Raw genomic sequence first — 14,182 nt, forward strand, 5'->3', positions numbered from 1 at the left:
TCTCTTAATTTTGCCCCTGGCATGCTATTCATTATTAAAGTTGTGTCAATTACTTACTTCCATAGTTGATTATTATCCTGGTTATTCTACCAGCTAATCAACGCTTCTCTAACACATGTCTAGCAGTGACTTTGAATTGATGTACAGAATATAATTATTTGTGCAAATTTCTTTTGTTTCTTGTTAGCCACTGAAATTGGTTAATTACTTTAATCCCCACAACCCCTCAAAAAGAAAGTATCTTGATTTACCAATTTATTTTTAATCAATATTAGGTTGAGCTTTGAATGTTGACTATTCAGCCAATGTAAGACACTGCACTGAGAAGAAAAAAAATTATATTTTCTACATGTCCTTTAAAGCAGAATGAAAACACCTTCATCTGAAAGACTTTGGTAGCTTTATCAGATCCAAGGCTCTTCCTTTGAGGTGTAATTATTTTACCATTATTACAAGTGAGGCTTTTAACAGAACAGTCATTCCCTCTATTTAAGCAGTAAGTTTTATAATTTATTACAACTCTTTGGTCATCAACTCGCTATACAAACAGTCGGTCACCAGTGACCAATTACATTAAGGTTAAGCAACATAACTTTAAATTAGAAATAAGCTAATGTATCTTCATCAAGGGCCTGCTGTGTTTTCAGAGCTGTTTATGAGATGATACTAAATGTGGATATGGAGCACGCTCACTGGGACCAATTCCTATCGGCCTGAAAATGGAAAAGTCTTGAGCCTGCTCAGGTCCAGAGCTAATTAATGGGATAACATCTGCTTTACGCATTCTGCTGGAGTAATTTCTATCAACTTCACTGGGAAGATGCATGGGAAACTATCAGAGAAATAAGTATCTATGCTGAACCATATTAATCTGTAGTGAGTCTGGAAATAGGAATTTCAATTCTCCTATTATCCTAGGGATGGGCAGAGGGGGAGGACGAGGGCACAGGGCTTGTTTCTCGGCTGATCCAATTTCTGTGTTTGTAACAGATTGAGTTCTGTTTGCATGCATACACTTGCACACACAGAGCAATTGCACAACTGCACGGGGCTGGCTTTGTCTCTGGGCTGGGGGGGTTTTAAAGGACACTGCAGCAGCCAAAGATGACCACGCTCCTCATGCAACAACCAGCTTCATACAGGAAGGTGCTTACGTGGTTTTATTGCATTACTTAAAAACACAGCAGGAATGGCTAAAGAAAAAGATACGGTACTATAAAGCAGGCTGCAAAAGTGATAAGACGCTTACTTCATTTTATCAGCCTGTGGACAAGGTACAGGGGCATGATGGGCCAGGCACCTACTCTCATCTGAGATTTAAGTAAGTAAGACATGAAGGGAACACTGGCCACCATAAAAAAAAAAAAAAAAAAAAAAAAAAAAAAAAAAAAAAAAACACCAAAAAAACTCCCCAAAAATATACAAAAAAACTCCCACAAAAAAAAAAAAAAAAAACCAAAAAACAAATAAACAACCACCCAAACCACCTACTGAAACCCTCTCAACTTCCAAATTCAGGCTTACTTTCACCTGAATTTCATAACTTTGTCCAAAAATCACTGGGCAATTTTAACTACAGCAAGGTGCTTAAAACTGTAATTTGCTTTTGAGTTTTTCCTGGTGAAGACCTGTAGGGCACAGAATCTGACTGCTGAGGAGAGACATTACATTTTTATGCATGTATGCTTTTGTCTACCTGTGCCTACAGATATGTAAAATGTATGAAATTAATGCCCTTTTAAAAATGTCTATACTGGAAACACGTGTGTATGTTCCTTCAAAACACATTTATACCTAACAATATCTACAAATATTCATGACTCTGTGTGTATGCTCAGAGAGAAAAAAAGCCAAAACAGAAACAGGTAAATGTCCGAGTTTGGAGTGGCAAAACCAGAAAGAATCATAATGTTTTCTCTATATTATTATTGTCTAAGCTATGATTTATAGGTTTAATTCTTTTGAGCTAATGCATACAAATGAATTGCACAGAACAACAAAAAAGGAGGGAGGTCCTTACAATAAAAAAATTCCATCAATAGTCATTCACCTTTACCTAGGAGTTATGAGTTCGTATGTCAACTCTATGGAATATTTCTATAATTTGTTTGCCATTGTGTACATTCTATGTATTTGTTTGCTACAAGGTATTGAAATATTCAGGCTGTTGGGTATTAAATGTTTATTTGACTAACAATCCTTATCTGTAAATTAATGGTATAAAACATGGAGTTTTCTAACAGGCTGTCACTCACTTTTATTTAAGGAGATACTATTGAGACAGGGTTCAAGGTATTCCAAAGAACTCCAAAGACTTCCTGGGCTTCAGGGGGAAATACTACTATTTACCTGACATTTTTAACTCTCTTACATAATTGTGCAAATTACTGACATGAAGCTGCACCTGCTTTTGTCACATGCAAATGACACCTACCCAGCTCTTCAGGAAGGAGCAGTGCAAAGCCAGAGTGGTTTATTCTGAACTTGTGTGCGCAGGTGTCTGTGGGGAGGAGGGAGCTTTGTGAGCAAAGGAACTGGATTTAAAGACTTGCATATTGCAAAATTCCTCTGCGATCCATCACATTTGAGAGCAGAAAACGCATTTGATTTTTAATTTGCTTAAGCATGCAAGATGGCCCACTTCAGCAGCATTGCAATTTTCTGATTTGTGGGCAGGATTCACAGACAGCACACGGCTACTCTTTTTTTCCTTTCTCCTGGAACTGTGCCATGAGGCACCACAGCTGTAACAGGGGTGAATCCTCAATTCTGTTCATCTATCTCCCTTCTCAAAGTTATTTGAACCCTTATTTTCCTTGAGGGGCTCATTCAGCTGTCCTAATATGTATACAGTGATAATATAGTCATACGCATAATAAAAAAAAAGAGCTTCAAAATTATAGTCAGCTTAGTAATAATGCAGTGCTGTGCTGGAGTGATTGGCAACTGTTGATCCAATTATATAACTGGTTGCTTCTTAAAATTCAGGGATATGAGACTGATATATAATGTGCTGTAGAGTGTAAAAGAACTGGACAGGAAATAAGGCGGGTTGAATTTTTTCGTGCTTTGATCAAATTAGAACCAGGTTGATGAAAGGAAATGCCTTGGGTTCTCTGCTTGAAGTTTTGTGTTATACAAAAGGCTCTTGAAATGATCAATTTTGCACATGTCACTCAGTAAGTTTAGAGAGAACCACTGTCTGTGTCTGCCAGGGAGTCTCTGCCACAGCTCCCTCCAAAGCCACCCCGTGCCGGACACGAGGTTTAACCGAGATACTCTTAAATGGAACTGAGGAGCCAAAGGAGGCACGATTACAAATCACAGCAATACCCCAACTTTGCAGGTTTGTTTTTCAGGTTTCTGCTCAGCCCTTTGACTCAAGAAACACAGATCAGGAAAGACAGAAAAGGGTCATCTGGATTCTGGTGAATCCCTCAGAAATAAATGCAGGATTATCTTTGCTGCTGTTCTTTTAAGCATTTATCTGGCTAACTCACTAACTAGCTTTCATCCATTGTAACCCTCTGCCTGTCCCCTGCTTTTAAAACAGCCACTATTATTTATGAATTGCTGTAGATGTGCAGTGAGAAGCACAGGGACTTTTTGCTCTTATTTTTCCTTGAGGACAACTTAAAAGGAGAGAAAAAAGCACCTATGAAAAGGCACCTTGCAGGTAAGGCTGTGGTTCTTCTGTCGCTTGGTCTGTCTCTGAAGAATGACTCCATAGTGGTTAGGCCTGTATGAGACACAACCTCTCTGGTACTTTTCTGGGATCAATCCCTCTGTACTATGTGCAGCTCAATGTAGCGATTTAAATCCCACCGTTTCAGTCTTAATATGCATTAGCATTTCAGCACTCCTCAAACACATCCTGGAAATCTGCCTCCTCCTTGTAATTCTTATCCCCAAATCAGGAATTGTGTAAGATTTTAAGTGAGGCACCTGAGTCCAGTACACATCCACACCTCTGTCAAAAACACAGTATCATGATTTATTGAGAAATACACTTGAGGCAAGGGGGGAAGAGGAAAGTAGGGAAAAAAATATTACATTCCCAAGCCAGGCTGCAACAAAGTTCCTTGTGATACTCACTGCAGCAGGGAAGAAGAGAGCTACTGAAGGAGCCACCAACATCAAAACCTGCTGAATTTCTGTTACCCTCAGGATAATACCTGCACAGAAACTCTTTTGTTTTGGCATAATTCCCTGTGGAAGGCATGCCTCCAGAAAGCAAGGCTTCCAGAAATAATATCCCAGGACAGGGAGCACCGAGGAGCCAGGGCAGTAACCTTCACCTGGGCCTTTCAATTCAGTTTTGTGTGAATTACAGCAAATTGCAGTGTGTGCTTGTGCTGGACACAGAGCAGTTGAAACTCTGCCCATTTCCCCACCAAAGCAGCTCTCTGGGAGTTGATTGGTGTTCCCCAGGAACTGAAACACAGCACAGCATTGGAGATTACGGGACAGCACAGTGCAATTTCACTAAGAAGAATGCACAGGATGTTATAGGAATAATATTTTTTCTGAGTTTCAAGACTGAAGTTAGAGAAGCTCTTTACAATTTGAATGTGAGATGTTGCTCCACTCTAGTGGCAGACACTCCCCAGAGCCCAGGCTAATAAGCAATAATTGATGATGGAGAATGCTCCTCCAAGCTCCCTGCCCAGGGCCCACTGACCCACTGCAGCACCAGGCCGTGGCTACTCATCCCCAGAGCTGTGGACGGAGTGGCAGAGGACATTCCAGGGAACGGCACCAACCTGGGTTTGGAGTCTCACTCCTGGAAAACCACTACATCACAACAACTTACACTATGAAAACATCCAAACAGGGGAAATGAACATACTTTAAATAATAGCTCATTTCAATTATTTTCCATAACGTTTGTTTTCCTTTTTTTTCCCCTTTTGTTTTTGTTAGATCACACTTAATATGATTCCACAACACCAGTGCTGGGGATGAAATTGAAAGCTATATTCTTCTAAATGTGTTCCCAACGTTCCATTTTTTACAGAGCTGCCAGGGGCTATTCTGCATTCCCACAACGGCTACAAATGTAACATATTGTTTTGCAATAAAAATTAGCTATAAAAGTGTGAAAAACGCCAGAGATCCAAATGTGAGAAACAAGAGAAGGGGGTATAGCTTTCGCACACTTTTAGTGGACATTTTATTTATTTTTCAAGTGGAGTAGACATATTTATAGCTACTGTATTTCAATTATCTCTAATTTCACATATTTTATGCAGATTCTAGGCATTTTAATTGCAAATGAGAAGGGAACCTATTTTTAAAAGTGGAGCAACACAACATTTCAGATCTCAATTTTAATTCCAAATTTATCCACATCACTGTTAAAAACTTTTAAAACCTCATTTACACTGTGACTTAAAATTAGGTGTGATTTCAAACAAAAACAAAAGACCTCTATACCTATGAGTTAGAGTGCCAAAATCTCTCTCACACATTTTTACATCTTTTCTTTCTGAATTAAAAATTTTAGGTAGGAAAGTTTGGGAAGCTGAAATTACATTATTAATCGGTGACACATTATTTCAACAAGAGTCAGTAATTTAATAGTATTGTCCATAACTGATGAAAATTAATACATTACCCACCCTATTTTCTCTTGCTGTCTCTGTGCCTCCAATAACCCAGGGCATGGGTTATTAGCTCAATCCCTGCTCAGCCGTCACTCAATAGGAAATTCTTCTAAAGGGATAAAACACAGCTCAGACTTCAGCTGGATAAAAATTCCCACTGATACACTAAAAGCATTAGTGACAAATGCCATTCTTTTCCAAGCGGTATTCCCAGTAGCTTACTCCTATGGAACGCTAGTAAGCTAAATAAAATGTTTGTGACAAATTCCAAGCCACCTGAACTCATGCTGGTCTGAAGCAGGAACAGTTTTCCAAAGGAACCTGGAGCTCCAAATTAACCTAACAGGTTTAAAACCACACATGTGCCTATGGAGCCTTCTAAGCTGAGAATCCGCTGCTTGACTTCATACTAGCCAATGGAATAGATCTTTAGAAGTTCCAACTACTTACTGAAAGGCATGAAATAATTTTATTATAAATGGAAATTTACTGTCTGGAGCATGCAGAGTTTTTCTCTGCTTTCTTTCTGTTTGGTAATTTATTTAAATGCATTCAAAAATGTATTCAGAAAATGAGACATGGCACTTTGGTTAAGACATCTGTATTTCAAACTAACATCTTCAGAACTGTGAGCAGCTCTGTTAATAGTCTTTTTATTTGATTAGGGTAATCTGCTGCTCTGCTGTGTTAATCTTTATCCACTACCTTTTAACCTATCAATATTTTAGGGTTATAGATTTGGAAGGTAGGCGATAATTTTGTTGATAAACTCTCTAGGCACTGCTGACATCCTATGGTTGCATATTTAATATATTTTCTGACGATTCACAACTCCAGCAGTGTAAGAATCTGCCCAGGGTAAAAAATAAAAAAAAAATTAAAAAAAATTAAAAAAAAAAAGTTAAACCTTAAATTTTCAAAGCTGTATGTGGGGACTTGGCCACCTGCCTCCTGTTAATGTCAAGGAAAATTTAGAGGTAAGAAAAGCAATGTCTTTTCCCTCAGATCATTTCTGCTTTGAAAGGAACCAGAGAACAAGAGAGAGGAAATTAAAAGCAACTTCGTACCACAGGCCGACACCAGCAAGGCCTGGTGATGAGGCAGGAGCAGAACAGAGGCAAAACATTTGTTCGTTAAATGAGTGAGCATCTCCACACATATCAAAAGAGCCAGGTATGAAAAGTTCAGAAGGAAAAAAATTAGATTTTCTGTTTTTAAAGTGTCATTAATATATATCTTTTTTTAATTTTGCTCAGCTGAAATTATCTGTTGCTTACAATATTAATTTTGCTGCAGATAAAATTAGTTGTCAGACCTCTGTTTATGGCCTAATTACCTTTTCTAAGGGGGGAAAAAAAAAGGGGCAGGAGAAATAAAAGAAAGAACAATAAAATGCAGTAATTTACTTTCCAGCAAGAGGGATTCCTGTGATATGTTACCTGCGTGGACTTTCACTAGAGCCATGCACATGTTTCATACACATAAAAGCAGATTTACTTGGGCTGTTTTGCCCATGTGGGCAGTGCCAGCTTCTGCCTGCCCTCATTTCCATGCCTGGGGACAGGCAGGACAGGCCAAATCACCCTCAATTTCTAGACAACTGGGAATCTTGCAGTGATTTGAGATCCTTCTATTAAGAAAACAAGTCAGGAAACCTGAGGGCAATGTCTTGGAAAAAAAGGCACTGTAAATTACTAATTTCTTATGAAAATGTTTCTCCACTTTGCTTCCAGCTTTGGAAAAGGTAAATGGATTTTTCATTGGTTCGAAGTGGGTACCAGGAATGTCACTGCCAAGCATTGTAAAGAAGACTTGTAGAGACTAAACCTTGTGTTACAGATGTCAGAACCAGTATATTTTGGTCATATCTCAGCACGATTCTTCAGCAAGGAGCAGAATGACAAATACTGAATATTTCTTAATAGCTGTTCACATTATATGAAGTTCAAAATCGAAATGAATTTGTACAGCATTCCTGTTAATCAAGTTGGAGCCACAATGCCACCTAAATTGCAGCTCTACCTGTCACAGCTTGGGCACAGCACAGACAGAAGGGGAGAGAGCCTGACCTCAGACAGAGGCTGCCCTTTGAAGTGTTCTGAGCAGCATTGCCATGAGATCTGCCCAGCAGCATTTTGGAATATATTTGACAAACAAAAAAATTTGTATCTGTGTTCATTTCACAAGATACAAACATCTCTTTTGTGGTAGGAGAAATCCTGCTCCCAGGAAGTGATCCTAATCTAATCTGACAAGCAGTATTTGTAACTCTACTTTAGTGTCCCAGCCTATTTACAGTGTTTACATAAAACCCCCCGAAATCTCCACATTCCCTGAAAAGTTAATCCAGTACAAATATTGACTGGCTGTCAATTGAGCATTATTGACTTGCTCCAGGACTGTGCTTTATTGCCTTAACTGATGAAACTTGTTTTCTTCGCTAAACTTAATTTCTTTTGGGCCCCCTTTGGATGAAATGCCATTTATAAGACTGCTCCTCCTCCTCCCACAGCCATGGGACCGCCTCTTCCACTGAGCTGGAGTGGTGGGACAGCCTCAAAGCTTTGCAGAAGGAAGGCAACAAACCCACTCTGTATTCTACAAAGAAGACAAGGCACAACACCAGTCCTATCACCTATAAATATTTTGTCCACACCAGCTCCAACACATTTTCCTCTTTTGCTTATACAGAGAAGTGTCTCCAGCAAGGCTGGAAAGGGGCTGTGAACCCTTCAGCGAGGTCTGTGAAAAGCAAAGTGATTACCAGGAGCTGAAATTCTCACTCTGGCAGTCTATAACCTTCACTGGAAGGTGATGGCGGGGTTTTTTTTAAGGAATTCTAAAATTCTAAAAGCTAAAAACCTTGGATGTCTTGCATCTCTTTATCAGGAATAGTACAAAACAGCTTGTCCAGAAGCCAAAGTTCATGAAACACACACACTCATCATGTTTTGAACACCCAAGAAAACATTATTTATAATTTCATTTTTTTTTCAATCTGTGGTCTCCAGATACAGCAAAACAGAAACCAAAAATAGCAACTTTCACAACATTCTCTGATTCTGCAACAAATTCCATCAACTGTTCTAAGTTCTGATCCCCAGGTCAAGTGAGACTGACAATAAATCTTAGGAAGGATTTGATATCATTAAGCTGCAAAACCCAAAAATCCATTACAAAAAATTTATCCGAACATATAAAAAATGAACCCAAAACGTTTCAGTCAGCGCGGGGAAGGACAAAAATGTGCAACGGCAGCCAGGGAAGGAAGGGTAGATCCCCAAATGACCAAAGCCAGTTACAAAGCACATATTTCTCTCTGATCTCAAAAACAACATTTAGGAAGGAATTTGCCCAAAAATGCAGTTACCACAGATATGGGGGTTTGTTTGTGAGGGAATGTACCAGAGCAGGCACTTACAGTTTGCAGAGCTTCATCTGCTTCTTCACACGGGGCCACTCCTTGAGCCCTGCTCAGCTCCAGGGCAGGATTTGGTGCCATGATCTGCTCTTTCCTCTGTTCTCATCAGCTTCCTGGAGAGAGGGGCAAAGAAAGGAAAAAACAGGGAGGTGTCACATTGCTACACCATCATTTGATATTCTTTGTAACGTTTTATGTCTGGCTCAGGTGGGGAGACAGTCCAGTTCTTTAATCCAACATTTTCAGATCATCCCTTTAGCAACGGAACAAAGTCATGACAGTTTTGCTCTCACTTTGCCAACCATATGAACAAGTTTTTTCCTGCCTAATTTTTTTTTTTTAATTTTAGCCCATACAAGTCATTTTTTTACAAGACTGCCCTTCTTTTTACATAAAAGGCTTCTTCTGAACATTTGACAAATGGAAAAATCCACCATATAACACCAGTTATGCCAAGAATGCACCTGCTCTCTGTGAAAATACTTCGGCTGTCTTGAATGAGGTTAAATGTTAACATTTTCAGTAGTCTATAAGTTTTGGGGGTGGGTTGGCATAAAAATAAAAAATAACCAAGAAACCCTGGCCATCACAAATTTTTCTTCTTTTAAATGAAATGTGGCTGATGGGTATAAAGATTTTTTTTTTAATTTTTCTTTTATATTTCAAATCATGCAAATGAATTCAAGGTGTCTAAGCCAGTTTAGTTAAGAGCCTCCATGCACAGAATTATAGCAGAGTCAGAAAGCCCCTGCAATCAAGGCTACAGGGGACCCCAGATGTATTTAAACCAACCACAATCACACCATTAGCATGAGGTGCAAAAAGTGCCAAAACAAGACAAAAACACTGTCAGTCTGTATGTTTAAAAGCTTGGGTTTTGCTGTTGCTCAAAATCCTTCCCTCTCTACTTACCTGTACATAATAATAATCATAATCACCATCATCATAAAAAATAAGCTCTCAAGATCAAATAGTCAGTGGTATCTTAAGAGAAAAGAAGACAACAGGCTTAGCAAACCAAATCCTTGTAATAAATAATATATGATGAGTTAAGGAGATGAACTGACAAAGTGGTGCACCTCTAATCTCTCCCCTGCAAGAGAGGGAAGAGCTGCATCACTCGCACAACATTTTTCTTTGAGCGTGGTCAGGGGTTGCTCTTCCACTCCAGCTTCTCAATAAATACCATGCTCTACTCATTTCCCAGCCTAAGCTACACGTCAGCAGCAGAGCCAGTTTTCACCTGCAATTTTACAGTGTAAGAATAAAATTTTGTAACATTCTCTTATTAATATATAATTATTTCAGGGCAGGTTTGACTTGGACATGAGAGTCAAGCCACTGAAGTCCTGCTGGACACCAAGGGCCACCTTGCTCAGGATTTCCAGTTATCCTTTATTCCAAACTTGAAATGACACTGCCACCTAAACAGCAATTTTAAATAACAAGCTACACCAGGTGCAAAAAAAATATCCCACAGCATGGCCAAGATGCCAGGCACATAAAGAAAATTAACTAGCCCATATTTCTGAGCAATAAAATCAATGTCACCTTTTTATACCTTCAGCCCCCTTGTCTAATGTCCCTCAGCAGATTCCTGCCAGTGCTGTGCAGCTATTCCAGGCAAGGCAGGGCTAAAAGCCTGTGAGCAAGGACTTCCCACCTTCCACCAGTCCCATCCTTCTCTGCTGAACACATCCCTTCAGTTTTTCCTCTATCAGCTTTGCCACCTGGGAAAAAAGCATCACTAAACATTCAGGACCTAAAAGCACAGGAGTGTACCAGCTTTTCTAAAAAAATATACACCTTCCGAGCAATAACTGTGTGTGGCACATCTCACAAGAATTTGTTTCATTAGTCCAAGAAAGAATTTCAATGTTAAAGACATGGGAAAAAAAGAAATAAAGGAAGACAAAAACAGTGTTTAGTCAGTGATAAAGCAGTACATTTCAAATTCCAAATGAATTATTTTTTTACTTTATTTCAACTTTATTATTATTTTTGACTTATTTTAGAATTGCAGAGATTTTTCAATTTGTTGATTGTTGAAATTTTTTCAACAATCCTTAGAAGCAACTCTGCCCACAATTATGTCTAAATGGAGCTGTTACTGGTCAGCAGCTCAGAGGACCACAGTGACACAGCTGAGACTCATAATCCAAGTCAAACACAAGTAGGAGCACTAAGAAAGTGTAAGAGTATTAAGGGATTAAGAAAATTCTAGAAAAAAGCCACGTCAGTGGTAAATACAAGTAATTGGTTTTCCAAGTTTGACTCTTCTTCAACGGTGTTAGGGACAACCCCAAAGAGAATTGAGAAATGAAACTATATTTTGCAAAACATTTGCTCGCAGCCCAGTACTTTTGCATTAAAATCAACTCACATGCCAAATCCCTTTTCTCCTACACCACATCCTACACTTATGTAGGATCTCACTGCTGCTACATATTTTTACACTGCTGAAGTCTTTTATTTTCTCACCACAATGAGATTGGGTGCCAAAACTGTGGCTGATTTGGCCTTCCCGGTGCAGAGCAGTGGGAAAAGGAATCATCAGTGCAACGACTGATAACTATGGCTGCTGGCAAAGGCAGGAACTGCAGTTGGATTTTAAAACTATTTAAAAAAAAAAAAAAAAGGAAAAAAAAAGGCAGGAGAGGAAAAGGGGGGAAGACACTATTTTTACAGCCCAGCTATTTGAAAGATAATTGCTGTAATTTTGTCTCTCCTCAATCTTCCCACTAGGCAAGCTCTAGCAAGGAAGGCAAATTTCTAGTTCTTAAAAGTGCTATAATTCACACATTTCTAGAAGAAGTTTGATTAGTTTGAAATCTATACTTGACCATTACAAAATTCTAGGACAAGAACTAAAAAAAAAATTTAAAAAGTCAAAGATAAACAGAAAAACAGACCAAAAAACCCCCAAAAACCCCAAAGAAAAGAACTCAAACCCTATCTCCACTGTGGGAGAAAAGAAAAAAATATTTTCACATTGTCTGGCACAGTGTTTTCATGTGTTTTAAATTGCTCTGTATTTTCACAGCTTCAGATATTTCTGAAATATGGAATTTGCATTTTCTAGGTGGGGAACACTGCCAAAGTTGTTAATCCCAGGCAGATGTAAAGTTGTACCACTATACTGTGATGTGGCTCCTTAAAAACAACCTAAAAACATAAAAAACCATAAGAAATCCACAAAAAACCATCCATGCAACAACCACCACAAATATCCACTAACCCATATGGTCAATAATTGCTGTTTAATAGTCCTCCTATTACAAACCTAAAAAGCAGCAGCCAGAATTACCAGTAGAGTATTAATAAACAGGAATGAGTTAATAGCGCATAAAGACCTTCTAGTGGAACAGTGGGGGAGTTGAATATTCTTTTCTTAAGTCAGCTGTAAGTAATTACTACATGGTGTGCTTCTGACTATTACCATAACAGAGCAATTGGACGTGAAGAATGGATAACAGTATGGACATGGAGGTATTTTTAGAATATCAGCAGTGAGGCAGGTAATGCCCTACCCAGGCACAAACCTCTAAATAAGTTGAAATAACTTTTCCTAATGACACCTAGCCCAGGCAGATTTCTGAAAAGATCAATCTAATAAATTATTAAAGTAACTTTATAAAGACATGGCTGTGATATGTAAATAAGGGAAGCAGCAAAAAAATCCCAGCCGTTCAGCAGGCAGGCAGCACTGGAATAAGTGCATAATCACAGGTTTCTGTGTTTCCTTTAGAGCAGTGCCTTCCTCTGTCTGAACAGGGATTGTGCTCTGCTCGCCTCCATTGGCTGCTCCGGTAAAACTCCTACATTCCATCATGAAGGGGAACAGTGAGTGCAGGAGCTGTGGGGTTTGGACAGCTGAGGTCATCCTCAGTGATTTAGCGATGCATCCCATTTGTTTTAAGATCATTGTGGGAGCATTCAGGGAGACACAGCTCCATGTTTCTGGGACCATCCAGCAGCGAGTACAGGAGGAGATTTTGTCCATCCACACAACAGATGCTGCCATATAAAACCAGGCTGAGCCTTAATTCAGAGAATAGTAATTTTATAAATGCACTGAAACATAATTTAAGGAGTATTTTGAATTTTTCAGGTCTTTCTCCTGGTATGTTACTACACAGGGCAGATGTTGATTTTTCAATTTGCAGGTTTGTTAAGCATCATGGAATGTTTTGGTTCTCAATCAAGAATATTCTTCCCAAGTGGTTGCAAAGTCCTATGCCTGAAAATAAATGCATGTCCTTTTTGTTTCTTCGCAGCACGTGTTCTGCAATCAATATAAACAGAAAAATAAAACTGATAATGTGATGCTATTTGTTGAACCAATGTGTGCATTTTTAGACTTCACCTCTCAGAATGCAATGTATTTCCAGGTTATTGTCTACACAGTCTATATAAGGCAAGAAGCAGTTTCATTCACAGGGTTTCGTCCCAACAGTTCTACTCAGAGAATTCTGCACTGTGATGTCCTCAGTGTTGTGTCCATCCACTGACGTGCCCCTGTCAATGTCAGCTCCTGATCACCTTATCAAAGCAACAGTCCCTGCACTGGTAACATTAGTGATGAACACTCTGTGTACACAGAAGGAATTTCAGGAAGAGGGAATGTTTCTCATTTGCATGCACACCAACAGATGGGGTAAAATAATTTTGTGTCCCCTAAAGACAGCAGAGATTGAGCAGTTGAGCTCGCCCCAATATTTTCTCTGTTCAACAGCAGTTTCTGACTAATCTGCTGCAACGGCCTTGGTATCAGTCCTGGATTTCTGTGAAGCAATCAGACAGAGCCACAGAAATCACATTGTGCCACATCCACCTCTGCATAAAGTTGCTGACTTGAGGGCATTTAATCAAGATGGGTTTGGCCCTTTTCAGTCTTCTGCCCCATTAAATCTGAAGATGATGTGTTGTTCTTAGTCACTCCACTGTTATCATAATGGAGAGATGATGTTATAATGCGGGTCAAACAAACAGCTAATTGTTCTTGGGCATGGCTTGAGTAGAAACAGAATGGAGAGGCTGGAGACATTAATAACAGTACTTGGTGCAATTATAATAGATAGCTTCTATCAGAGGATTTAAAATCACTTTATGAGCCTTGCAAGCACATTGCTAAGTGTTTTTGATACTCCCATTT

This window comes from Vidua chalybeata, chromosome 3, assembly GCF_026979565.1.
Source record: "Vidua chalybeata isolate OUT-0048 chromosome 3, bVidCha1 merged haplotype, whole genome shotgun sequence".
In the NCBI taxonomy this organism is placed as follows: domain Eukaryota; kingdom Metazoa; phylum Chordata; class Aves; order Passeriformes; family Viduidae; genus Vidua; species Vidua chalybeata.